The sequence below is a fragment of the Cynocephalus volans genome, chromosome 1, assembly GCF_027409185.1.
Source record: "Cynocephalus volans isolate mCynVol1 chromosome 1, mCynVol1.pri, whole genome shotgun sequence".
Classification (NCBI taxonomy): domain Eukaryota; kingdom Metazoa; phylum Chordata; class Mammalia; order Dermoptera; family Cynocephalidae; genus Cynocephalus; species Cynocephalus volans.
This window is the reverse complement of record NC_084460.1, coordinates 50541611-50568073: the sequence shown is the minus strand read 5'-3', so window position 1 is coordinate 50568073 and position 26463 is coordinate 50541611. Positions and strand designations below refer to the sequence as shown.

Genomic DNA, 26463 nt, shown 5'->3' with positions numbered 1-26463 from the left:
AGGCCTTCTCGGCTCAGTGTCCTAGGTCACCATACCCCTCCAGGCCAGCTAAGCCCAGCGGCTTTAACTTAGTTATCTTGGTCGCCGCCAGGCGAGGAGGAGGCCCACAGTGGCCAGGCCCTGGGCTGCGCGAATTCGTCTTCCTGCGCCAGCACTGGGCGAGAGAGGGAGCCCGGGCAGCGCCCAGGAGCCACCCCTCACCCTCCACGGGCGCCCACCCCACCCAGTGGCCGCCCCTCGCCCTTTACAGCCGGCCCCTAGCACGCCTCTCCTCCCTGCCGGGCGCTGGGAGCGCATCTGCCCTCCGCCCAAACACCTCTCTTCTCACCCTTAGTAAGTGGAAACTCATGGTGCCAGCTCTTCAACCCTCTGGGAGTGAGGGATGTCAAGAGTAGGAGCCACGCAGGAAAGAGCTCCCCAAGGACCGAGTCTCGAGCCGTACCTCGTACACGCTTCCAGCGTTTATTTAATTAACCGAAGGGGGAAGGTGGAGGGGGGGAGCAATTCACAGCCAAGACCGGGTATCGCGATTGGAAGACATACCTGAAAGTTACTCCTCCCCTGACCTCCTCCCCTTGGAAACTGTAAGCTCTCCATTTGAAAAGGGTCTTCCCTAGTGTTTTAAATGATCTTTACGTATGTATATGACAAGGAGTAAAGAGGGTTCCTTCCATCAGAAATTATTTTAAATGTAGTCTATGTCTTACTGGCAAAGGACCTTTTTTTATTTATTTAGTCTCCAAAGCCAGAACTCTTAACACTTCCGTAAATTCTCAGCCGTCATTTCTAGCTTCGATCTGACTTCATGCACCTCACAGGAGTCTAGGTCCAGCTAAAGTTGAACCAGGGGCAGTGAATTCTCTGGGGGAGAAAAGGGATGGGTTTGGGTTCTCCTTCATCTTCCAGAGAGGGTATTTCTCACCTTGGTTATCACATGCTGTTTTCCTTAAGGAAAGAGGCAAAGTACATGGGTTAAAAAAAAAAAAAAAGCACAACTGAGAGCCAAGTAAAATACGATCTTCTTAAGGAAAATAGTAAACACTGAAATAAATGCTGATTGTTGACTGTACCTTAAGTTTAAACATCATGGTCCCTGTTCCAGGATTCGATCCCTTGTACCGGCCAGCCACCAAAAAAATGAAAAAAGAAAAAGAAAAATAGAAATTTAAATATCATGGGACCCACTGTGATTTCCCAGGCCAGGCAAGAGGAGAAATTATTCTTGTGCAGGAGCTGCTCCTCATTATCTAGGTCCTTGCTGGTTTTGACACAAAACTTGCCCAGACAACCCAAACAGCTTCTTTCCCAGTGAGGTGCGTTGAAAACTTCTCCAAGATTCCTCTACAGACGTCTTAGAAGAAAGAAAAAAGTGGCAGGAAAACAGAACATTTCAACCCCACCTACTGGGTAACCTCTCCTAGTTCCTCTGTGCCCCAGTAGCCTTCCTAGACACGGCTTTTTAAATGCACCAAGAGATTTTTATGATAGAGTCACCTATAGAAAGAAATGTAGATTTTTACAATGGGCAAACCAAAAAAGTGATCTAAGCACAGACATAATCTTGTGGAAAGGGGTTTAAATATTCACTCCTAGCCACCTCTTGGAGCAAAGAATAGGCAGAATACAAAAATGCAGGGAAAGTTAGTCTTAGTTGAAGGTGTAAAGTAGGCTTTTGATCATTAATATCATTCTATTCTAAGAGCAACACATGCTGAGCTGTATGGTGTAACTAAAAGGACACAGGTCACCACAGTGCACCCAGGCACTAGGAGAGGGCTGGGAGAAGGGAAATGTGGATACAAAGCCTATTTTTTACTTCCTTATGGTTGGGGGTATGGTTTTCATTTTTTCTTGGTGGTGAGGGAGGTTGCAATTAATGTATGTATCTTATATATATATTTTTTTTCAAAATGAACATAAAAAAAAACGAAAGATGCAATAACCACTGTTTTTGGTTTGTTTCACTTTGGGTTTTTGGCAGCTAACTAGTACATGGATCCGAACTCTTAACCTTGGTGTTATCAGCACCACATGCCACTAGTGAAATAACCACTACTAATGCCCAAATACATCATTTGCCTTCAGAAACCAGTGCACCATGTGCTGTGTCACAATACGTCATTATGAAAAATTGGCTGTTGGACGAGTTTCCCACCTCCGCAGGGTCACTTTACTCCAGACAATGTCCACTGGAGGGGTCTACAGGGAAGGTGGAGCAAGACCCCTTTTGTTTGTTTTTGTTTTTTGCAGCTAGCTGGTAGCAGGGCTCAAACCTGGGACCTTGGTCTTATCGATGTCACGCTCTAACTAACTGAGCAAACCAGACAGCCCCGTATGACCCCTTTTGGAGAGTTCTCAGCTCCCCAGCAGCTGGGATTCCTTTCTCCTTTGCCTATTATTTTAAGTCCCACCAGTCAGGCTGCAATATCTTCAGTTTCCCCCTGCATCGTCCTCACGTGGCACATGAACGTTGGCTTCCCGGGACCTGGTGCCAAGCTCCTGAGTCCTGCATGTAAGAACTCATTTCAGCGGGGCTGCAGGCCCAACAACAACATTACAAAGGCCAAAATGTCACCATGGCAACCTGGGGATTCAGAGGGGAACCCTAGCCAGCAAAAATCAATGCCAAATTAAAACCAGAAGCTGAAAGAAAGAAAATATTATTTTTTAGATCCACTCTATCATATAAAATAAATATGTCTCCAACCCCTTTTTAATACGAGGCACACCCACCAAAAAATTTTATGGAAGGCTAACATATATACATACATATTTTTCCCCATCCACTGTTTTAGCCTCCAGAACAAGAATTGGAAATGTCTTAAGCCAACATTTCCTTCTCATAGGAAACATAGATATGCTCAAAGAAAATGCGTAACACTGCCCTACCCTACTTGATCCTATGAGGCAATAATGCATTTTCATTTTGTTGAAAGATGTCCTACTGCTGCATAATCCAATTTCATTTATTTGCTAGTTGGGAAGTTGTTTTTCATTAGAATCTTGGCCTTAGCATAAAGCAGTGGTTCTCAAAGTGAGGTACCTGACCGGGAACATCAGCATCACTTGAGAGCTTGTCAGAACTCCCATTTCTCAGGCCCCACCCTAGACCCCATTGAATCAGAAGCTCTGTGGCTGCAGCCCGGCAACCTGCCCTCCAGGTGATTCTGGGGCATGCTGAAGTTTGAGACCTACTCGCATGAATGATTCCTATGAAAATGAGCTTGAAATTATTTCTTCCTTTATTTGTATGTGAGACTCTGAAACTGTGGCGAATCAAATCTGCACGTTCCAAAACCATAACTGCATAAATTAAGGGATCCTTTATCCCTCTTTTGGTCCAGGTCTTGCAAACTCTTTTTGTATTGAAAGGATGTTTTTCAATCTTATCACAAATTGGCTTTTTTTTTTTTTTTTTTTTTTTTTTTTTGGGCAGCTGGCTGGTGAGGACAAATTGGCCTTTTAAACAACCAATTAACCCTACTCAAAACCACTCATTCAGACCTCAATTTTGTTTTGTCTTAAAGAAACAGTTTTTCATTCATGTGCACAATATGTTATAGGAATTCTATAATTCATATGGATTTGGGCAAAAAGAGGAGGCAAGGAAGTTTATCTTTTTAACTCAAGCATGATTTTTTAAAGGGGAATTTGATTTAATTGCTTCTTCCTGTCTATGGCTCCATCCTCACTCCTCCCATCTCCCCTCCACCACCCAAAAGATTAGATTATAAATCCAATTTTAAATTTTACTCAGGAAAACATGAAGGCCCCCAAAGAGGTGATTACCAGAAACAAGGCTTCCTGGGCCACAATAGCAAGTCACCTGTTTCTTCTTGACTCTCACCCCTAGGACAAGTCAGAAACAATCCACAGGTCCCTGCACCTGGGCCAGCTGTGTGCCACTGTGATGCTCAATGACTCCAAAGAGAAGGTGCACTTCTTACAAGGTCAGTAATGGGAGGGTAACTACCAGGACTGGAATTAGGGTCAGGGAGAGAAATTTAAGAAAACACCCAAAAACCCAGTAATCAAGACACAAGGCTTTAATGCGATATTTTAAGATGTAATTTAATGCTCTTGTTGGGTGCCCAAAAAAGAAAAGAAAAATGTAAAAAGATCAAAATTAATGCAAAAAAATCCATGATGAATAAAATATCAAAATTTTAAAGACAGGCTGCTGGTTGTTTTACTGTCCTGTATTACCGGGTAAAGAAGGCAGTTATTTCCAATCAGCTCAACATTCCAAGCCCTTCTTGATCCCCTACCAGGTGAGGTCATAAGAGGTGACAATGGCAAGCAAACAGATTAGGTAAGGAGGGGCTTTATCTAGAGTCTTGGGTTTTGTTTTGTCTTGTTTTGTTTTTTGGCAGCTGGCTGGTACAGGGATGAACACTGGACCTTGCTGTTATCAGTACCACACTCTAACCAACTGAGCTAACTGGCCAGCTAGAGTCCTGTTTTTTTGACTGTGGAGCTTTTATTAATTGTTCCCACTTGGGAGGCTATTTTGATAAGTGTACGTGAGAGTGCGCATTTCCTCTGCCTCTGGCTCCAACGTGGCTGGGAAAGCACTAGAGCTACAGCCTGCTCGAGAGAGGCAGCAGGCAGAGGGCAAAGTGAGAGGCCAATGCCTCACGGTGCTGAACACTAGAAAATAGGGGGCCCAAATGCCTTAAATATCATATTTTATTCAGAGTTGCCCATGAAACTGCAAGGCTGATGCTGTCTGCCTTTCCCAGAATGCACCACGCTCTTGTCTGTTACTCCCATGACCAGGTTGCTGTGCTTTGCAAGTCAATAACATGGCCTGGGGAGGGGCTGACCTAGTCTGGGGGTCAGACAGGCTAGGTTGAAGAGCAGACTTTAAAATTGAGAAAAATGGAAGGAGACCCTAAAACAAAGCCACAAGGTGGGTGGGGCATTGGGACCCAGGGCATGGGGAGCTTGTATCCTGAAAGAAGCATCATCATGGGAGCCCACACACGCTCACTCAACACGCATTGTTCCCATTAGCTGCAGAGTACCAATTTTCCCTCACCCTCATTCCTGGAAATAAACACCATCTCAACATGGAAGTGTAATTGTACACTTTTTCTGCTTATAATCTATATTATATATCATACGCAAGATATAACAAATGTTACATGAAATCTATAACATGAAACAATGATTTTTAAGTAACAATAGCGGAGTCATTGTGTACACATCTTCTGCAATTGTGTTTTTGCAGTTAGCTATAGAGTGGGGACATCTTTGCATGATAATACATGTAGATTTACTTCTTTTCTTTCTTGCTTGCTTTCCTCTTTTTTGGTTTCCTCCCTTTTTCCTTCCTCTTTCCTTTTTTTTTTTTCTTTTTTTTTTTTGCTTTTATTTGGCTTTTTCTGTATACATGACTTCATGAGTTTGGGATTTTTGTCAATTTTGTTATTGTTGTGTATTCCCAGCATTTGCCATAGAACCCGGCACATAGTAGGCCCTCAAACAATTGTTGAATGGATGAATGAATGCCTCCCCTTCTGGATGAGAAGTTGCAAGAGGGAAGGTTTCCTGCCTGTTGACAGCCTAGCAGAGACCCTGATAGTTGAATGAATGAAGGAGTGAATGACAGTTAACATGTATTGCAGCTTACTATGCGTCCCTTAATACTCTTAGTCCTTTGCCTGTGCTATTTCATTTAATCTTCATGTGAGCCCTGTGAGATGGGAACTATTACTATTTCTACTTTGCATTTGAGGGAACCCAGGACACAGGGGTTTAGGAACTCCTGTTAGATCTTCAGGGCAGGGAAGGTGACAGAAATGGGTGAACATTAGGTGCTAACACATCTGTTGGAGGCTAAACACGTACCCTAACAAGTTGAGTCAGGTTGTCCTTTAAAACAGCCTGTGGTGGGGCTGGCCCATGGCTCACTTGGGAGAGCGTGGTGCTGACAACACCAAGTCAAGGGTTAAGATCCCCTTACTGGTCATCTTAAAAATATATAAATAAATTTTAAAAAATTAAAAATTAAAATAAAAAAATAAAATAAAATAGGCTGTGGTGCAAACAAAAGACATCCATGGCTATTTAGGGCCTAGGGACTTTCAGGGTAAGGCTGTAGATGTGCTTTTTCTGGGAGAGATGCCTGGAGTGGAATTGTGTGGTCAGAGCCCAGGGTAGCACAATCTGCAGCCTCTGAAAAGGTCCCGCTCACATATACTCCTCGCAGCAGTGTAGAAAAATGCCGTATCACAACGTTGTGGACGGGGAACTTTACTGATCCTTCATTTTTGCCAATAAGATAGCCTACCCCAAAAGAAAATGGCACATTGGATTTGCATCGTTTCACATATTTGTTGGTCATTTGTGTTATTTCTGTTCTATTAATGCTGCTTGCCATTTTTCTATTAAACTGTCTTTGATTTTTTTCCAGCTACTTTCATAAATTGTTGTTGATATTTATATCCTTAATGTATCTGGTATGTGTGAGGGAGGTGTGTAAGGAATCATTCTTATGGTCTAAAGTAGAAAGACCTAATTTTATTATTCTCAGATGGAAAGTTAATAGTCAACCACCTTCACAACACAAATAGGGCAGGTTAAAATGTCACCTTTTATCATATAATACGTTGACCTCTATACATGAGTCCTTTTCTGGACCCTCTCATCCGTTTCATTCATTCCACTTTTATGATTTTATTCCATTGAGTCTATTCCTATGTCGATGTCAAACAGTTTTGATTATTGTAGCTTTTACCCTTATTTCCTTACCTGCCTCATCTTTCTGATTCAAGTCTTCCAGAAAAGTTTTAAAACCAACGTGTCATGTTGTTCCCCATCCCTCCACCCCCAACACTCACACACAAATCTTGCTTCAGTTTTGAATGGAATTACTCAGAATGTATAGATAGAAAAACCTGATATCTTTCTACTAATGAGGCTGAGATTAGGTCACTTATAGGTCTAGAAAGGCCAAGCCCTGAGGCAGAGCTCTCCAATTAAAGCAGTATGCAACTGAGGTGATTTTGTCCCCCAAGGGATGTTCAGCAAGGTCTGGAGATATTTTCGATTGTCAAGACTAAGGAGGGTGCTCCTGGCATCTACTGGTTACAGGTTAGGGATCCTGTTAAACATACTGTGATGCACAGGACAGTCACCACAACAAAGAATTATCTGGCCCAAAATATCAACAGTGCCCAAGTTGAGAAACCCTGGATTAACAAGTCAGAAGCCAGACAGGTGACTCAGAGGATGGCCACCAGGGGATTGACTTCTTAAATGACTCACCTGTTCCTCTGGCCTTCTTCAGGCTTCTTCTGACTTCTTCCAAAGGAGGCAGCTCAGAGTGGGGGTATGGCTCCCAGCCCTGAGTGAGGTTGAAGCCGCACCCCAGGGTCAGGTCCAAGTTGCTTGAGTCAGTCCCCCTTTCCTCTTAGGTACCCTTTGTAAGGGTAGGAATCACGATGGCTTCCATCAAATTAGCTCTTTTTATATTTTTTTCCTTTATTTTTTAATGTTTTAAATGAACTTTATTGAGGTCTAATTTATAAACTGTACAATGCACAGATTAATTGCACAGTTTGATGAGTTTTAACAAATGTATACACCTGTGCATATACATTCAAGACAGAGAAAATTTCCATCACCCCAAATAGTTCCTTCATGCCCCTTTGCAGTCAATTATCCCACCCCCCATCTCCAGTGCAAGGTGGACATCAATCAGTCTGCTTTCTTTCACTATAGATTATTTTAAATTGTTCTCAAATATCATAGAAATAAAACTTATATAAGTATGTATGCTTTTATGTCTGGCTTCTTTTGTTCAGTATAATGTTTTTGAGGTTATCTATGTATGGTGTATCAGTGTTTTCTTCCTTTGTATTGTGTAGTGGATTGAATTATGTACCCTCAAAACTCCCTGAAGTTTGAACTGTTTCCCTTAAGTTTTATGTATTAGAAAATTGGTCCCCACAGTGGCTGTTAATAGGGTGGGAAATCCTATGATGGTAATTGAAAGGTGGAGCCTTGAAGAGGTGATTGGATTGTAGGACTGTGCAGTAGTGAATGGATTAAAAATGGTGGTCAGGGGTGTGGCTCTGAGGGCTTTAAAAGAAGAGTCTCTCCCTCTCTCCTTCTCTCCCTCTTTCTTTCCCTCTCTCCCTCTCTCCCTGCTTCCACCATCTTGCAATGTGAGACCCCTGGATCACTGTCACCACCATCAGATGGACTTTGGACTTCCCAGCCTCAGAAACTGTAAGCAATAAATTTCATTTTCTTTATAAATCACCCAGTTTCAAGAATTTCGTTATAAGCAACAGGAATGGACTAATACAGAAAATAGGTACCAGAGAAGTGGGGTGTTTTTTATAACAAATACTTGAAAATCTGGAAATGGCTTTGGAATTGGGTGTGGAGGAGATGCTGAAGGAATTTGGAGGAACAGGCTAGAAAAACCCTAGATGCTGTGAAAGTTTAGAAAACAAGAAAACCAGGGAAAGTTTTAGAGAATGGTTAAATGGTGGTGAGCAGAATGTTGATAGAAATATGGACAGCAAAGGCCACACTGAGGAGATCTAAGATGTAAATGAGTAGGGACTTAACTGGAAACTGTAAGCAATGAATTTTGCTTCTTTCTAAATTACCCATTTCCAGGTATTTTGTTATAAGCAACAGAAATGGACTAAGACATATTGGTCAGTAATATTCTATTGAATGGATATACCAGAATTTTTTTATTCATTCTCCTGCCTACTGATGTTTGGATTATTTTCAATTTGTGTATATTACAGATAAAACTGCTGTGTACATTCATATACAAGTGTTTGTACGGACACGTGTTTTCATTTCTCTTGGTTAAATACCTAAGAGTGGTAATGCTGGGTCATATGATAAGTGCATGTTAAGAAAACACTGAAACAAAGGTCATGGGTTCGATACCCATACCAGCCAGCCACAAAAGAAAAAAAAAATCCAGACAAACTGTTTTCCAGAGTAGCCGTACCATTTGACATCCCCGTTAGCAGTCTATGAGAGTTCCTGTTGCTCCACATCCAAACTTGGTATTGGTAGTCTGTTAATTTTAGCCATTCTAGTGGGTATGTAGTGGTATTTCATTATGGCTTTAAAGTGAGTTTCCTTAATAACAATTGATATTGAGCCTTTTTTTAAATGTACTTATATCCTCTTTAGTGAAATGTCCGTTCAAATCTTTTGCATATTTTTAATTGGATTTTTGGTCTCATCATTCAGTTATTGTTTGTATATTCTGGACACAAGTCCTGAGTCACTTTTTGAAGTGACAATTCATAGTGTGAATCATCCCCTTGTCCAGCATTTACAGGCTGTACACACTCCCCACCTGCTAGTCACTTCGTAGGCATCTGGGTTATCAGATCAAGGGTGGCAGTGTCGTAGTGCTTGTGTTCAAGTAATCTTTATTTTGGGCTGGCCCGTGGCTCACTTGGGAGAGTGTGGTGCTCATAACACCAAGTCAAGGGTTAAGATCCCCTTACCAGTCATCTTTAAAAAAAAAAAAAAAAAAAAACAAGTAATCCTTATTTTACTTCACGATGGCCTCAAAGTGCCAGAGTAATGTGTCTAATTTATAAATTAAACTTTATCACAGGTATGCATGTATAGAAAAAACATACTATAGACAGGGGTCAGTGCTATCCATGGGGGCATCCACTGGAGGTCTTGGAACACATCGCCGGAGGATAAGGGGTGACCCCTGTGTCTCCTATATGATTAAAGGGGAATGAATAATAGTTCAGACACAATTGAAAGGAAGTCTGGCAAGTTCTGGGAAGACAAAGGCAGCAGACTCTGAACCTCCCAGGAGGCGGTAGTGGCAGGAGAGGGCAGTGGGCGAGGCAGTGGGGTCTGGCTTCCAGGGGTTGGCAGTGACCCAGGGTTAATACCCAGCACTGCATAGCTGCCACTGGGCTTCTGTGCTCCTGCAGCATGTCCTGCATCTCATCTTCCAGTGAACTTTTACAGACTCTACCCACCCCATGCCCCAAAAGTTTTCCCTGTGGATGGGGAGGAGGAAGCGGGGAGGATACTCTCCCCCCTTTCCAAGTACCAGAGTTGATGAAGCAGGTGAAACCCGGGAGCCTGAGTGCCAGATTTTACTGGGAAGGTTTTAAGCTAGACAATGGAGGTGGGAGGGAGGGCTGAGTGGCAGTGATACCTAGGGCTGTGACCCCCACTGGATGCTAGTGACCTGTCAGGCACAGTGCAGCATGATCTGTGTGCACTGATCTTATTTGATCCTTCTGACACCACTACGAGATGGGAACACAGATCTCACCTGTTCCACCGACAGGGGAATTGGCGTTTGGAGAGGACCACTCAAAGCCTCAGAGGCTCGCCTTGCAGCTTGGATCCAGGGCGTGGCACTGACCACTGCACTCCCCTGCCTCCTACAAGGAAGGGAAAGGCCTCTGGGATGAGGAATGTGGGGTTTGTCCTAACCCATAATTAGTATCAGTGACAGACTCATTTCCCTGGCGCCCACTTGGCACAGCATGGGTCCTGCAGAGCCAGTGGCAATGCTGATGCAGGATCCTTACAGGACCGTGCCTAACTTAGGCTGTGGTCTTCATCTGAACTTCTGTTGCCCTGTGAAATGGGTCCTATGAATATTCCCATTTACGGATGAGGAAACTGAGGCTCAGGAAAGTTAAGAGGGAGGTTGGAGGCTTGGTCAACATCAGAGGCAGCACAAGCCAGAGCACAACCTCAGGCCTCCGGCCCCATGTGGTGCTGCTCAAGGACGCTGACGCTGGGTTCCCACCCTGGGTTCAGCCCATCTTCATCCGTCGCGCAGAGGTACCTAACTTCTCCATGCCTCAGTTTCCACACATCTAAAACACAGATGACATTCTCAACCTCTTGGCATCTGCGGGAGGGAGAAGAGGAAAGGAGCATTTGCAGAGTCCCCGATGAGTGTGGACAGTGGGGGCCCCCGGCCTTAACAGGGGCCCCATTAGCGGTGTGCTCAGGCTCTGCTCTTGCTGTGGCAGGAATACCCAAGAAGGCTCTCTAACTGTTCCCCTCTCAGACTGGGTGTGGAGTCACATGTGCCACCTCCTCCGATTGGCCTTCCCTGGCCACCTAAGCCCATCAAGATCCCTATCTCTGCCCCCATTGTCTGGTTTGCATTTATAAATTCTACAATTATTTAGGCCTTGTGCTGGGGAGCTAAGAGTCAACAAAAGAGGCCAGAATCTGTCTTTAGGGGGCTTACCATTGGCAGAGGGAGACAAACCTTGTTAGGGGACTGCATAGATAACCCAACATTTAGGGGTGATGCTAAGGGTAAGTGATGATGAGGCAGCCTGGCCTAGTCTGAGGGTGAGACAGCTTTACAGAGGATCCCGAGGGTCCTGAAGGACAGAGAGTAGATCCTTGGAGGAAGCAGAGGGAGGAGGAGGGAGTGAAAGGCCCCAGGGCATCAGAGCCCAGCTCCAGAGCTGGAACACGGTAAAGGTGGGGTCCTGTCTCATTCACTCAGTTGCAAACAGTCACCCTGTTATCTACAATGCTCAACAAAGCATTTGGACCATGCTGAGTGTTTGATAAACAAGATGCTTTTCTTAAGCTGCAGAGGGGGGTGGATGAGACGTTTTCTATACATGCAACAGATAGATGCTGAGCACCTGCAGGGTGCCAGGTCTGGCTGGGGGACCGTGGGGAGTAAAAGCACAAAGCCCCTGCTCTCACAGAACTTAGCGTGGGCTGGGGGAGGGCTAGTGAAAAACCATAAATACCTAAGACACGGTCAGGTCCCACTGTGAAGGAAAAGGAAGGGACATGGTGTCTTAGAGGTGGGGGAAGTCCTCTCTGTGGAGGGCACTCCCCACTGCACACTTGAGGGACCCCAGGCACACAGAGGTTTAAATGCTTGTCCTTCAGGGCCAGGCAGGTAGCTCAAGTGTGAGGATCCCACAACAGGTACTGAACCACTTGCCTTAAGACACACTATTGCCTTAGTTGATTGAGACACCTTTTACTCTATAGCCTCTGGCCCAAGTAAAAGCAACACACACAGGCTGTTTAGGACCTGGGGGCCGTGAGGATTTGGGGAATTTCATGCTATAGATTTTGATGGACTAATCCCCCATAGAATTTATAGGACTTGCAGAATCAGCAGGTACATTCTGTAGGGTAAATTCAAGAAGTGAAGGTGTTGTGTCAGTTTGTAGCTAATGCTGCTTTCAGCTTCTCAAATGCTTCATACAGTTTAATCAGACACCCCCCAGCCGTGTAGATGAGAAAGGCCCATGTCCTCCCAAGTTCACCCACAATGAATGATCAAATTAGTATGCTACAATGAATAAGAACTGCCTGGCTTCTCCCCAGAAGTAACCATAATTAAGAAGTTTGTATCCTCTGAGTGCTTTTTCCATATATTTAAATATGTATTTCTGAACATATCTTTTATGAAGAAGATTTTATACTTGGCTATTTTATATGAACTTATCATCAAGCAATACTCTTGGCCATTCCCGTTCATTATCTTCAGCTGCATGTCACTTTCCCACAGCACGTGCACAGTCCGAGGGCAGTGGCGAGAGCGTGGCGAAGGCAGCTTTTCCAGCACTTACTGACCACTGACATTTCTTCCGTGAACTGCCCGTTTGTGCTGTGAGCCCACGTTAGCACTGCGCTATCTTTTTATTTGTCTTGTTTCAAGCATGCTCTCAGAATTTGTTTTTTTTAGTTTTGGGTCTTTGACTTGAGTCCATATGGAATTGTGGAATGTGCATTTGTATGTGTTTGGGGTTTGAGTCTCATGCTACTGTTTCCAAATGGATAGACATCCAGCCAATGGCCCCAGTGGCACTATTTAAAAATCTCTCCCATTTGAATTGCCATCTTTACTATTTTCTGGATTCCCTCATCTGCCTGGGTCTGTGCTGGACTCTGTTCTGCTGTGTCTATTTCTAAGCCAATACCAGACGGAGAGCAAAAGCCTTCACCCTGTGTCCCTTTCTGCCTCATCTCACCAATTTCGTCCTCCACAGGATCTTTAGAATCCATCTAATCTTCTCCAACCTCCAACCCTGCATTATTCCCTCCCCCACACTGAAAAAAAATCTTGCTTAAATTTTGAGTGGAATTACTCAATGTGTAGATACATTTTGAGAGATCGGAGATCTCTACACTACTGAGGCTGAGATTAGGTCACTCTTAGGTCTGGAAGGGACAATAAAAAGCCAGCTCCCTGATGCAAAGCCCTCAGGTTAAAAAAAATAAAATTCCAGACGGGTGACCCGAAGGATGGCCACAAGGGCATAGAGTCCTCAGATGACTCACCTGAAGCTCTGGCCTCGGGTGTCTTCCGGCTTCTTCCTCTCAGGGCGGGGGTGTGGCAGCACCAGGCTTCTGGCCCCAAGGGGAGGGAGTGTAGGGCGCGGTTTATCTTTTTTTTAAGCAGGTGTTTTGTGTCAGCCTCTTTCCACATAGAAACTCTTCCTACAGGTAGCAATCAAATCGATATTAAAAAATAGCTGATTCATGTACTGATCATTGTTTGAAAAATTATAGTAGCTTTCACTTAAATATTTATTATACACCTGCTGTGTCCTCAGTATGGGTATATGGGAGTGCGTTCACAGAGCTCCCATCCTGGCCTGGGAGAAAAGCAATGAACAAAGAAGTAGTAAGCTGCGTGCTCCAACATCTAGGGATGAGAGCCACGGGGGAAAGCAAAGCCAGAGGATGAGGAAGACTCCGGAGCTGGTACAGCTCGAACAGGCTTGTAGGGAAAGGCCTCCCTCAGCTGATAAGTGAGCAATCCCAGCTTGCTATTGTTTTATTTATTTATAAATATACTTGTTTATCTTCTCTTTCTTCCACTGGAATGGAAGCTTGGGAAGGGCAGGGACCTTGTCTGTCCCCAGAGGCCTGGTTGATGCTCTCACTGCTGATGGAAGGACCAGGAGAAGCCACCACCAGACTGCAAGATCCATACCTCAGGAAAAAAGTGGATGAATCCCGAGCGGACTGGAAACTATAATATATGCAATGCAGATAGCCAGCCTCAAACATCAATGACCCAGTGGGTTTTGTAAACTGGAGGCTCAGTTTCAGTGGTTCTGGGATTTTGCATTTCTAACAAGCTCATGGGTGGCCTGTGGCCCCATTCACAGATCCCACTTTGAACACAGTCCTTGAAGACATTTCTTTAAATGCCCTAAGGCGTTTACCAACTTTTCAAAGGTTTTCAAATCTTCCCCTGGCCTGATTTAAAAATATAAAAGTAAAAGAGATTGGTGATTAGTTGGTAAGACATGATTACTAACTTCTGTTGGGAGTGGTAGTCAGTTTGGAGCTAGGTAGTTAGAATAACAAGCAAAAAAGCCTTTCTCTGTTAGAGATACACACTGATGTATTTCTGGGTGAAATGATAAAAAGTCCGGAGTGTGTTTAAAGCCAGGGGAGCGGAGGAAAGCAATGGACGAATGCAGGTTTTGAGTGGGTGAGGGGCGAGTGATTGCACAATTCTCTCTCTATTTCTGGGTGTATCCAAAAATGTCTATAATAACAGTAAAAATAAAATGAAAATAGGATGTGAACCTGATTTTCAAGACAGGTGGCTGTTTAGCCAGAGTTGAAACAGGGTCAAGCACACAATGGCCGCTAGTATTATTCAAATGAACATCATTATTATTTAAAAGGCCGATGGTCAACTGTTGTGTCTACACAGCATGCATAGAAGGGTCTCGCCTTATATCGGATCCAGAAAGAGTTGTTCATTTTGTGGGTTGCCTTTTTTTTTTTCTGCCTCCTTCCTTTTTCTTCTTCTTCTTTTTTTTTTTTTTTTTTTGGTTGGAGGGATACTTCCTTTCTCCTCCTGCAGCCGTGCCCAGCACATAGTCTTCGGACTTTACTGCAGAAAACCCACGCTATTAACATTTTCTCTTAACAGCAATACTTACTTACAAAAGAACAATTATAGATCTAAGGAACCACTGTTTATGGTAGCAACCTGGGAGGGGAAGGGTAGGTGGATGTAGGAGACAGAGGCTTGCATTTTTTCCAATTTATAACTTCATGCTGGCTTTTGATCTTAATGTGTTTTAAAAATTACCTGGGCCGGCCCGTGGCTCACTCGGGAGAGTGCGGTACTGATAACACCAAGGCCCCGGGTTCGGATCCCATATAGGGATGGCCGGTTCACTCACTGGCTGAGCGTGGTGCTGACAACACCAAGTCAAGGGTTAAGATCCCCTTACCGGTCATCTTTTTAAAATAAATAAATAAATAAATAAATAAAATAAAAATAAAAATAAAAATAAAAATTACCTAGTAATGCGTAAGTATATTTTGGTTATAAAATACTCTTAAAATAAATTTAAATGAACAGCTGTGGAACACATAAATAAATGTCTGTTTATCTCCCTCACTTTTCCCCACAAGTAAACATTTTTCCTGACGTTTACAAGTTCTCTCTCTCAGGCTTTTTCCTTAGGTGTCCTTCTTATAATAATGAGTAGGAACCTCCTCGTTGCTTTCCAGAAGTAACCATGCTTTAAAGATTGGTAAATATCCTTGGAGCTTTTTTCTACATATTCAAGTCATATCTCTGCATACAGCTTTTATAAAGAAGATCACATTCTTTGCCGTTTTAAATAAATCTACTCCTTAGGAATATTCTTGGCCATTCTTCTGTATTATTTATAGTGATATCTCATTTTTCCCTTTACTAGCCTCCCCCCTCTCAGCTTTATAAAGGTACAATTGACAAAAACTGTATATATTTATAGTGTCCTTTGTGATATTTTGTTACCCATATACACTGTGAAATGATTAAATCAAGCCAATTAAGATATTTATTGCCTTACATACTTATCATTTTTTGGTGGTGAGGACACTTAAGATCCACTCCCTTAGCAATTTTCAAGTGTATAATAAAATCAGCCCTCTGTATCCATGGGTTCCACATCCACAAATTCAACCAACCTCCTATCAAAAATATTGGGAAAATAATAACAATACAACAGTAAAAAAAAAATACAAATAAAAAAACACAGTATAACAATCACAAGTATTTACATAGTATTTTTGAATTCATTTCATATTTAATAATTAAATTCTAAAAGTGATAATAAATATAGTTTTTGCTTTTCCTTTTTTCTTTTTTAAAAAAAGATGACCGGTAAGGGGATCTTAACCCTTGGCTTGATGTTGTCAGCACCGTGCTCAGCCAGTGAGCGAACCGGCCATCCCTATATAGGATCCGAACCCGGGACCTTGGTGTTATCAGCACCACACTCTCCCGAGTGAGCCACGGGCTGGCCCAGCTTTTCCTTTTTTGTTTTTATTATTTTGCTTTTTCTTTTTTAATGAAAAGAAATAGATAACTTTGTAAAAGTCAGAAAAAACCAGTATCACTTTGATCCCATTTTAGATTTTTCTGCAGTCAGCTGGACCCCCTAAGCAATAAAGATGCATCTCTGAACCCCATTCCAAATATTTGAAATTAGAAGACATGAGCACACACATAATTTTTTTAAAAAAGAGCACAATCCAAAAAGTATTATCACTCCTTGAGCACACAGCTGTTTCCTCCTGACCCAGAACGAGTATTAAGAGAAAGATAAAACGTATTTACAAAGAAGATTTAATAATGCTCACAGGAATAGAATTTGCCCCCAAGTAGAAAAACTACAAATTGTTTTATTTCAAAAAGTTACAAATGTAGTGCTTGAAGACAGCAGATCAGTCCCAGGACTAACAGAGTCTGTCTTCAGCAGGTGTGCTGGGATGAGCAGCCTTCTGTCCTGGAAGACTTTCTTCAGTGGCGGAGGGAGAGGGAGGTGCCGCTTACATCCCAGTCTGCATGTCTCAGTACCACCTGTTCATCTTAAACTTTTCATAGCAGTCGTCCTCAGTGGCCTTCTTGTGTTAGAAGGACATTTCAGTTAGGAAGGGACTGCACAGGCTCCGGCTTCTCCATGTCACCCACTCTCCAGGACCGGGCTCTGGGCTCTGCTTTGTTTCTTTGTGTGAGGGCATTGAGCTCCTCATGATAAAACCAGTTGTGCTGTACATAACTCACAGCCATGGTGGTGGGCACAAAGGATGTCCCACTGTCTCTCTTCTTGTTCTGCTGCTCTGCCAGCAGACAGACGGGCCTTGGCATCCTCTGTAGAAATGATATTTTTTATGTGAGCATCGATGCAGAGGTTCACCTCGGGGATGCTGCTTAGCATCTGGTTGGAAAGCATGTCTTTGGTCCTCTTAGCAGAAGAAACACGGATGTTTTCTGGAAGTTCATAAAGACATTCCTCTGTGTTCTTGGGTTTGACTTTCTGTCCCTTCTGTTCCATGATCCCTTTTCTCTTTAACTTTGTCTTAGTATGCTTCATCATGTCCATGTCCTCATCCTTTCCACGTCCCCAGTGCAGGTCTTCCCCTTCATTGATCTTATCTTTGACCCTTTCTTTCAGTTCTTCCTGTCTGCCGTACCTCCTGTCTTCATCTGAAAGGGAACGTCCTCTACAGTGGTGTCTTCTTGTACCTTCCCCATCACCAGCAAGGCTGCAGCATTTACCTGTTGGGTTTCTTCCTCAAGTTCTGCACCTCTTGGGTCTCTTCCAGTTTTAACTGAACCTCGTCTGAGTCTTGCTCATCCTCTTCTGACTCCAAGTTGGCTTGGCATGGGCAGAAAGTCTTCCTGGTGACCCACATGGTAGCTCATGGTGGCCCATGGTCCAGGAGCCCATCCACTGCGCCATGGCCTAGACTGCTTCCAGCACGTGGCAGTGCAGTCAGAACCACACAGCATTTACATTGTGTTAGGTATTATAAATAATGATGATTTATAGTAGTGTATACAGGAAGGTGTGCATAGATTATATGCAAATATTACTCCATTTTATATAAAGGACTTGAGAATCCTCAGATTTTGGTATCCACCGGGGTCCTGGAGCCAATCCCACATGGATATCGAGGGATGATTGTACATTACTATGAACTAATTGTTAGTTATTATTAATAACTAATAATAATTATTATTATTAATCACCATGCTCTACAATAGATCCCCAGAACATATTCACTTCATCTAACTGAAATTTAGTATCCCTATTTCTCCCCAGCTATATCTCATTTTTTAATATCTTCAGAACAGTCCACTGTATGGAATTTAAATTGATCAATAAATATTATGTTACTCTAGTAACTAAGAAAATATTCCATAAGAATCTAGAACTCTCATCTTATCAGGTATCAGTGAATCTATGAGACATCCCCCACTCCCCAGGTGTGGTGGTTCAGGGAAGGCCCTGTGAACCCAGACAGCCCAGCCAGGAGATGGGTAAGAAAACGACATTGGCACATAAGTCATATTCGAGAGAGCCCAGTGTGTGGGCACACTTTCTCTTCACTTCCTGGGTCTAGCTGATTATGAAAGGCAGCTTTTTATCAAAGTTTAGATAAAAGCAGCCAAAATGATGCATGCTGTGCTACTCACAGGTTCTGGGTCACTCAGAGACACCTACAGAGGTTGATCAGACCTCAGAGAAGACTGGTGGAAACAGGCTTGTCTGTTACTGAAATGCATGCCATGTTGCTGGACTTTTGAATACACTTGGAGGATTCTGTACTAGCCATTTGGAGACTGCCTGTCATTTCTAGGCACCAGGCAGGAGGACAAGGGTTTCCCTATCAATCCACGATTATCCATTGAGCACTAACTACACGGTGCACTCTCACCCATTATAGGCATTGGGCACAGAGCAGTGAACAAAACAGACCTTTCGTCTGCCCCCGTGGAGTTTCTGGTCTCCTGGGGAGACAGCAGCAACCAAATATAAGGTGGTATGAAGACTGAAAGAGCGGCAGAGGAGGGAAGGTATTCCAGGCAAAAGAAATAGCATGTGTCCTGCTATGCAGCTCTAACTGGAAGAATTTCACTTACTCACTAGCAGTGTAACTTTGGATGAGACAGAGCCCAGGACCTCATTTTTCTCATCTGCAAAGTAACAACAATCACAGCTTACCTTATTGCTAGCCCCAAAGGTATGTGTCATTTCCAACAAATGAATGGGACCGACCACCCAGAAGCTTGGGAAGATGACCGGCCCCTCCCCACTGCTGGTTCTGGGGCTCCGCGGGGCTCACTGTGAACCGCCGGCACCCCGACTGCGCTCTTGCTCCCTAATCCTGCTGCGAACCCTAACCCAGAGCTTTATCTCTGGGAAGTGGGATTAGGAGCGGTGGGAAATTAAACTTTTTGTTTGTTTTTATTTTTACTTAATTTTTAAAAATTTATTTGGAAATTAAACTCTTTATGTGTTGTTTCCACATCATTTACCGTAAACATTTTTTTAAAAAATAATAATACCACCTTTTAAATTAAATAATCTGTTGTTGGTACGAGGATAAAGGCATAGAATATTCAGTATTCTGTTCACATATTTATGGGTAAAAGGTATCATTTCACATCAGTGAAGAAAGAACAGATTATTCAATAAGTGACATTAAGGAGAAGCATTTTGGGGGGAAATTTAACTCCTTATTCCAAAAAAGGGTATTGAGCTAAAAGGTATAAAGTGAAAGTTCAGCATAAGCATATTAAGAATAAAAAGAGTTTAGCAATGGACATGACTTTGACATGATGAAAAACATTGACAAAATTTACTACATAAAAATTTCAAATACGAAATATTTCAGGTATTAAAAAAAATGAAGGGATAATAGAGTATATGAGGGAGAGTATCAGAGCCGGCTACCACCCCAAGTGAGCACAATGTGGCGTATTTCCTTCTGTGCATGTGTTTATTCTTTTATTTCCCTCGTAGGGATCCATGAATCATTTGTAGATACAAAACTTCATGCTTGGAGCTCACTGTTTGTATCCTTCTTCAACCTACATTTTTCCCCTCGAGGTTGTGGCTTGGAGATGGATCTGTGTCCATACAGCTGACTATACTACAGGAGAACTTAAAACTGCAACAGTAGCTGGCAATGATGACAATCATATAGTGCTGGGCCTTGTGCTAATTCCCTACAGAGTTACCCTTAATTCTCACCTGGACCTGACCATGTTGAGGGTTCAATTTACTCTGTTTGACAGATGCAGTTAACTGAGGCAGAGAAGAATCAGCTAGTGTGTCCAGGCACTGGGACTCTAGAGAACGCACAGTAAAAAGGAAAAAAAAAAAAAAAAAAAAACGATACTGGCCAGAATCAGGTGGCTACCCAAGTGAGCGATTGAAAATGTTGGCCCCCTGTGGGCATGACAATGGGCTACTACAGCCCAAGAAAGAGCTGAAGTACAGGTTTGTGCCTTCCAAAAGGTCCTTCCCCTTTCCTGCTGGGAATTAGCCTATTTAACCCAATTGGCGGTCTTCTTAAACTCTAGAATGGTGATTTTCAAAGAGCAGTTCCCCAAGGGCACTATCAGCATCACCTGGGAAAAGTTTAGAAATGCAAATTATCAGGTCCCACCCTAGAACTCCTGAATCAGAAACTGGCAGTGGAGACTGCTACCCTCCAGATCATGATGTACGCTTGAGCTCGCATCTGTCTTGAATTTGATAAGTGCAGGTTTCTTTTCCTTTAGCCAGCGCTCAACAATGTGTGGCATATCAAAAGCCCTTATGAGATTTGCCATCATGAGATAAACAGCAGCAGGTGTTCAACAAATATTGCTAATAATTCCTTAAACAAACATATTCTAAATGCCCACCATGTGCTGGGTCTTTGTACAGCGTCCCAGCTCCTGCGCACTTGGAGTGGCCAGGTGGGTAAGACCAGTAAGGAAAGCAGCCCATTTAGGAGCCCTACTCAGACAGTGGGGCCTTGACCTTGAACACACTGGGGTGAAGGGAACAAGGGATGGGGGTGGATATGAAATTGGGGAGTGGGAGATTTAGGCTTGCAATTTCTGCTGGTCTTCAATGCTTGTGCCAATGTATTTGGACTTACATATAATAAAATAATTAGTTTTTTTAATTATAAAAAAAATTCATACACATGGCCCAAAAAACAAATGAGAAAGGACAGAATAGCAGAAAATAAAAATTGACTTATCCATCTCCCAAGTGATTTGCCTCTTAATATTTACATTATGTTTTTAAAAATTTAGAGTATCTTATTAACAGTTAATTTGCCGAATGAAGGGCCCACTCTGTCCAGCATCCCCATGGCTGGAAGACCTTCTTTAGAAGTGGTGTTCATATAGCTTTGTCAACCAAACTATAGCTTTGTCAACCAACTTAAGGAAAGACTTAAGTACAGGAAAGTTACAATGTCCTTCTTTGGAGCTTCAATAAGGATAAGCATCAGTGCTTTGTTTGAGTCAAAACAAATCTAAGACAAGTGACCCTAACCCCACTTCACATTTTTCCCTGACATCCTTTGGTATCTCTCTTTTAGTATCCTGATCTACACACCACCTCACTCACCAACTAAAGATCCTTCTTTAGACTTCCCCAATGAATATCCAATCCACCATTTCTTGGTTCTAGAAATGTGTTAAGTTATAGTCATTTCAAAGAAATAAACTTCAGTTTCCCAGAAGAATTATTTTTAATACTGGCAGTCTTCTTGTTCAATACACAGAATATAAATCTCTTCTGTCAGAAAGCTCAAAATTAGGGGCTGGCCCGTGGCTCACTTGGGACAGCGTGGTGCTGACAACACCAAGTCAAGGGTTAAGATCCCCTTACTGGCCATCTTTTTTTTTAAAAGAAGGAAGGGAGGAAGGGAGGAAGGGAGGAAGGGAGGAAGGGAGGAAGGGAGGAAGGGAGGAAGGGAGGAAGGAAGGAAGGAAGGAAGGAAGGAAGGAAGGAAGGAAGGAAGGAAGGAAGGAAGGAAGGAAGGAAGGAAGGAAGGAAGGAAGGAAGGAAGGAAGGAAGGCTCAAAATTAAAAACTCTACATCAGGCTCTTAGTTTAGTGTCTTCTTTTCCTCTTGGGTGCAGTGAACTCTGTTTCACTAAAACTTTTATTCTCTTCTTCTTCTGTAATTACAGGCATACTCAGACTTAAAGTTTAAGCTTCCTTATGTACATTCTGCGTGTTACCTTTGTTTTTGGAAGACATCTTCCTTCCTGCTGATTTTAGTGTTTCTTTCTTTCTCCGTCTCCTAGCTGTTTTAATTTGTCCTTGACCAGATGCAGAATCAGTCAGAGGAGTCAAGTGTGACTTGATGATGCTTTCTTGACTTGTATACCTGAATGACAACTAGACAACTGAAAGGGACTTTGATTTTACTTTTGCTCATGAGTCTTTTTTTTTTTTTTTTTCTGGTAGTTGGCCAGTACAGTGACCAGAACCCATGACCTTGGTGTTACATGGCTGTGCTCTAATCTACTGAGCCAGCTGGCCAGCCCTCTTCTCTATCTTTAATATTTGATTCAAAGGATAGATTCTGTTTGTCTTTGTGCCACTGCTGATGCTCCAAAACTATGTTCTTCATGTTGTGCAAAAAATCATCCTTTACAAGCTGAGGGCTTTGTCTGGCTTGGACTTATCAGCTGAAGTTAAACATGAAACATTTCATGTTCTGACGATGGTCATGAACATTCAGCATTTCTTCTAGTACATCAGAAGTAATAAGTTTCATTACACAATCATTTGGATCCTTAAATTCTTCTGTAACTTCAGCTCGTTGAGTGTTTTCTTCATTCTCTATGACAGAAATTTGGGCACTGCCCTGAAGGAAAATGCTCTGGCTGGTCGTAGCTTCCCCAAAATGTAGACTGCATCATAACGTCGTGCATTTGTCAAATCTTGCTGAAACTTTAAGACTTCATCCCAATCCTTCAGGGCAACTCTGGTCTTTTGTTCAGGTTGACATTGGGGGTCATGTAATCCATACAGCTGATACAAAGCATAATTCTGATCTGGAAGGAGAACGGAGGTACTTCATCCCAATCCTTCAGGGCAACTCTGATCTTTTGTTCAGGTTGACATTGGGGGTCATGTAATCCATACAGCTGATACAAAGCATAATTCTGATCTGGAAGGAGAACGGAGGTAACATATATTGCCAAGTCAATGCCAGCCTTCTTTTGTAAACATGTTCTTTTCTAAATTTCTCATTCTGCCAAGTTCAGAGGCTGAGAGGTCCACAGTCCAGGGAATACATCTGCTGAGGACCTTCTTCTGGAACTCTCCATAGGGTCCTATGGCCACCAGTCACATGGCAAGAACTACCCGTTCTGATACCGCAGTTCCAATACTGCAACTTTCCAGGAAGTATTGAGATCCATTAAGGTATGTCTTCTTGTTTCATTTTCAAAATTTCTTGGCTCTCTTCCCCCCCGACCCCAAATATGTTATTTATTTATTATTTATTTATTTATTGGCAGCTGGCCCTCACAGGGATCCAAACCCTTGGCCTTGGTGTTATCAATATCATGCTCTAACCCACCAAGTGACCTGACAGCCCTTGGCTCTCTCTTAATCCTTTACAAAGTAACAAGATTTTAAAGTCTAAAATCCAGACTCTAGAGTCTACAATCTACAGAGAGCATATGAATTTTAAAATCACCCTTCACCAAGTTTTTTGGCCAGTTTGTTAGTTTTTTCTTTTTTCTTTTTTTTTCGCTTCCATTGGATTTAAAGATTAATTTGAAACAAGTTCACCTTTACGTAAATCTTCCTTTTAGTTTTTTAGTAAAGCATTATAGATTTCTCCATAAAAGTTCTACAAGTCTCTTTATCAGATTTATCTCCTATCATTTTTGTTGCTAATTGTATATTTTTATTTTAATTATGTTTAGTTCTTTTTTCCTTCTGTGTACTGATTTTTTAATTTTTATCTTTTTTTTTCCCCGGCAATATTACCAAACTCCTTTATTTCTTGTAATGGTTTGTTGAATCTCTTGGGTTTTCTATATAGTCAGTCATATTATCAATGAATAATGAAATTTTTGTTTCCTTCCTTTTAACCTTTAAACGTTCTTCCCCCTCCTCCTCCTCCTCCTTTCTCAGCGGGGGCGGGGCATAGTTTGAAGTGGGGAAAGGGGACAGCAAAGGTTTTTACTAAAACAATTTTTGTGGGCCTGCCCGTGGCTCACTTGGGAGAGTGCGGTGCTGATAACACCAAGGCCTCGGGTTCAGATCCCATATAGGGATGGCCAGTTCGCTCACTGGCTGAGCGTGGTGCTGACAACACCAAGTCAAGGGTTAAGATCCCCTTACCGGTCATCTTTTTAAAAAATAAAATAAATAAATAAATAAAACAATTTTTGTTGGGGTCTTATTTTTTTTTTGGCAGCTGGATGGTATGGGAATCTCTGTTGGGGTTTTACATCCTTGCTTGTGTGTTTGGTCTTATTTTTTAATAAAATAACTGGTTTTATCAGCACTGCACTCTCCCGAGTGAGCCACGGGCTGGCCCAAAATAACTGGTTTTAAATTATGATTTTTTTGTTTGTTTTAAATTATAAAAATAAGACATGCTCATAGTCCAAATAAATCAATGTGCAAGAACACAAAAAGACAGTCATTAGTCATTGACCAGGAACTCCAGGATAATGTTAAATAAAAGGAGTAAGGGGGGGATTTTTATCCTATTCCCAACTTTAGTAAAACATTTTCACCGTTAAGAATGATGTTTTATATAGATTTGTGGTGGGTACTTTTTTGTCAGGTTCAATTGCTGTCATATGAGGAAGGTGTTGGTTAGTTTAAATTTGAAAATCCATGGAATTTTATCAAATGCCTTTTCTGAATCCACTGTCATAATTGAGGAGCCTATAAATATTTGTTAAATAAATTCTCTGTTTTCTTCTTCAAAATTATCTAAGGAGTCAGGTATCTGGTTTCCTCATCTGTAAAATGGGCAGATGAGGCTCAAAGAAGCTGTTTACCTTTTCCAAGGCACCCTGGCAGAAGACATCAGTTTCAGAACAGTAGATAGATCTGTCGGGCTCCAGAGTTCGTGATCTTTCTGCTCACCCACTGTGAGAGTCAATCAAAACCTGGACACTGGTGGAGCACAAAGCGGAGACAGAGAAATGAAAGGGGCCACAGACACCCCAGGTGGTTGGCTACTTAAAGGCAGAGGTCACCTTTGATTTTGCATCTCCAGTGCCTGACTGTGGTGGGTTCCAGAACTGGTAGTTGAGAGATCTGGAAGTCACCGCTGTACCCCAGTGACCAGACTCAGCCTTGGTAACAGGGGAACAATATGACATCACTCACAGGCTTGCTCAGATGAGCCCTGTGAATACAGTGTCACTATAATTTTAACAGGGTTGCTATTTGATGTTGGACGGAGTGGGGAGACAGATGTAAAATAATTTCTGCTGTACTTTACAGAGCATTGATGGAGCAGTAAAATAGTTTTCTAAGGGAGGCCTCCTAAGCTGGGGGATAAGGGGTGGTACGAGGATAATTCTTTTGCAAATTAACTGCTAATGAAATACATGAAAATTTGCAAAACCCAATGAAATCAAGTTAGGAGGTGAATGGCATGGGGACAGAAACGTCCACCATTTTTTTTTTCTTTTGGCACCTGGCTGCTCAGGGGATCCAAACCCTTGACCTTGGTGTTAGAAACATCTGCTTTTTATTTTCTATCTTTTTGTGCTCTTGCACATTGATTTGGATCATAGGCAGGTCTTATTTTTATAATTAAGAACTAATTATTTTATTAACAATATGACCAAACACATAATCAAGGGCATAAAAACCCAACAGAAATTGTCTTAGGACATAGGGCCGACCCGTGGCTCACTTGGGAGAGTGTGGTGCTGACAACACCAAGTCAAGGGTTAAGATCCCCTTACCGGTCATCGTTTTTTTTTTTTTTTTTTAAAGATGACCGGTAAGGGGATCTTAACCCTTGACTTGGTGTTGTCAGCACCACACTCAGCCAGTGAGCAAACCGGCCATCCCTATATGGGATCCGAACCCATGGCCTTGGTGTTATCAGCACCACACTCTCCCGAGTGAGCCACGGGCCGGCCCCCCCAGTCATCTTTAAAAATAAAAAAAAGAGAGAAATTGTCTTAGGATAAGCCTTAGCTCTCCCTGCTCCCCTCTTCTACCCCCGAGCCCACCCCTTCCCTCTGTACCCAGGAAGCTCAGTCTCAGGGCAAACTCCCCCCTCTTGGCAGGGCTCATCTGTGCTTGTTTTCCCTGTGGGTCTCCCCACTAGGCTGGCTTCCCTGAGTACAGGGACCACCCCCTTCTTCTTTCTTTTTCTAGTTAGGACCTACTATGTACCAGGCCCTGTGCAAAAAAGGAATTGAGCCTGTCGATCTCTAATTAGAGACTTCAGGCAAATGCTGTACAAATCAGTTTCCCAGTTCGGGTCAGTGGGTTAATTCCCAGCAGGAGAGTCTGACTCTGAACCAAAATAGGGCTCTTTCCTGGACTGTCACTGGTCTGTTGGTCTCATACATGATAAGTGTCTCCTAGCAGCCCACGTGGGGAACCAGTCAAGTTGAGGGCAGGATACAGACCAGCATGCGCTCTCCACAAATCTTATAAGCAAAAAAATT

The 26463-nt window shown here is 42.6% G+C and overlaps 2 pseudogenes; both read right to left on the bottom strand.

Annotated features, from left to right (window-relative positions):
• Positions 1-16842: 16842 nt before the first annotated feature.
• LOC134371125 (splicing factor C9orf78 homolog) lies at positions 16843-17688 on the bottom strand (annotated as a pseudogene).
• A 4210-nt stretch (positions 17689-21898) lies between these two features.
• LOC134377002 (snRNA-activating protein complex subunit 1-like) lies at positions 21899-23220 on the bottom strand (annotated as a pseudogene).
• Between the last annotated feature and the right edge of the window lie 3243 nt (positions 23221-26463).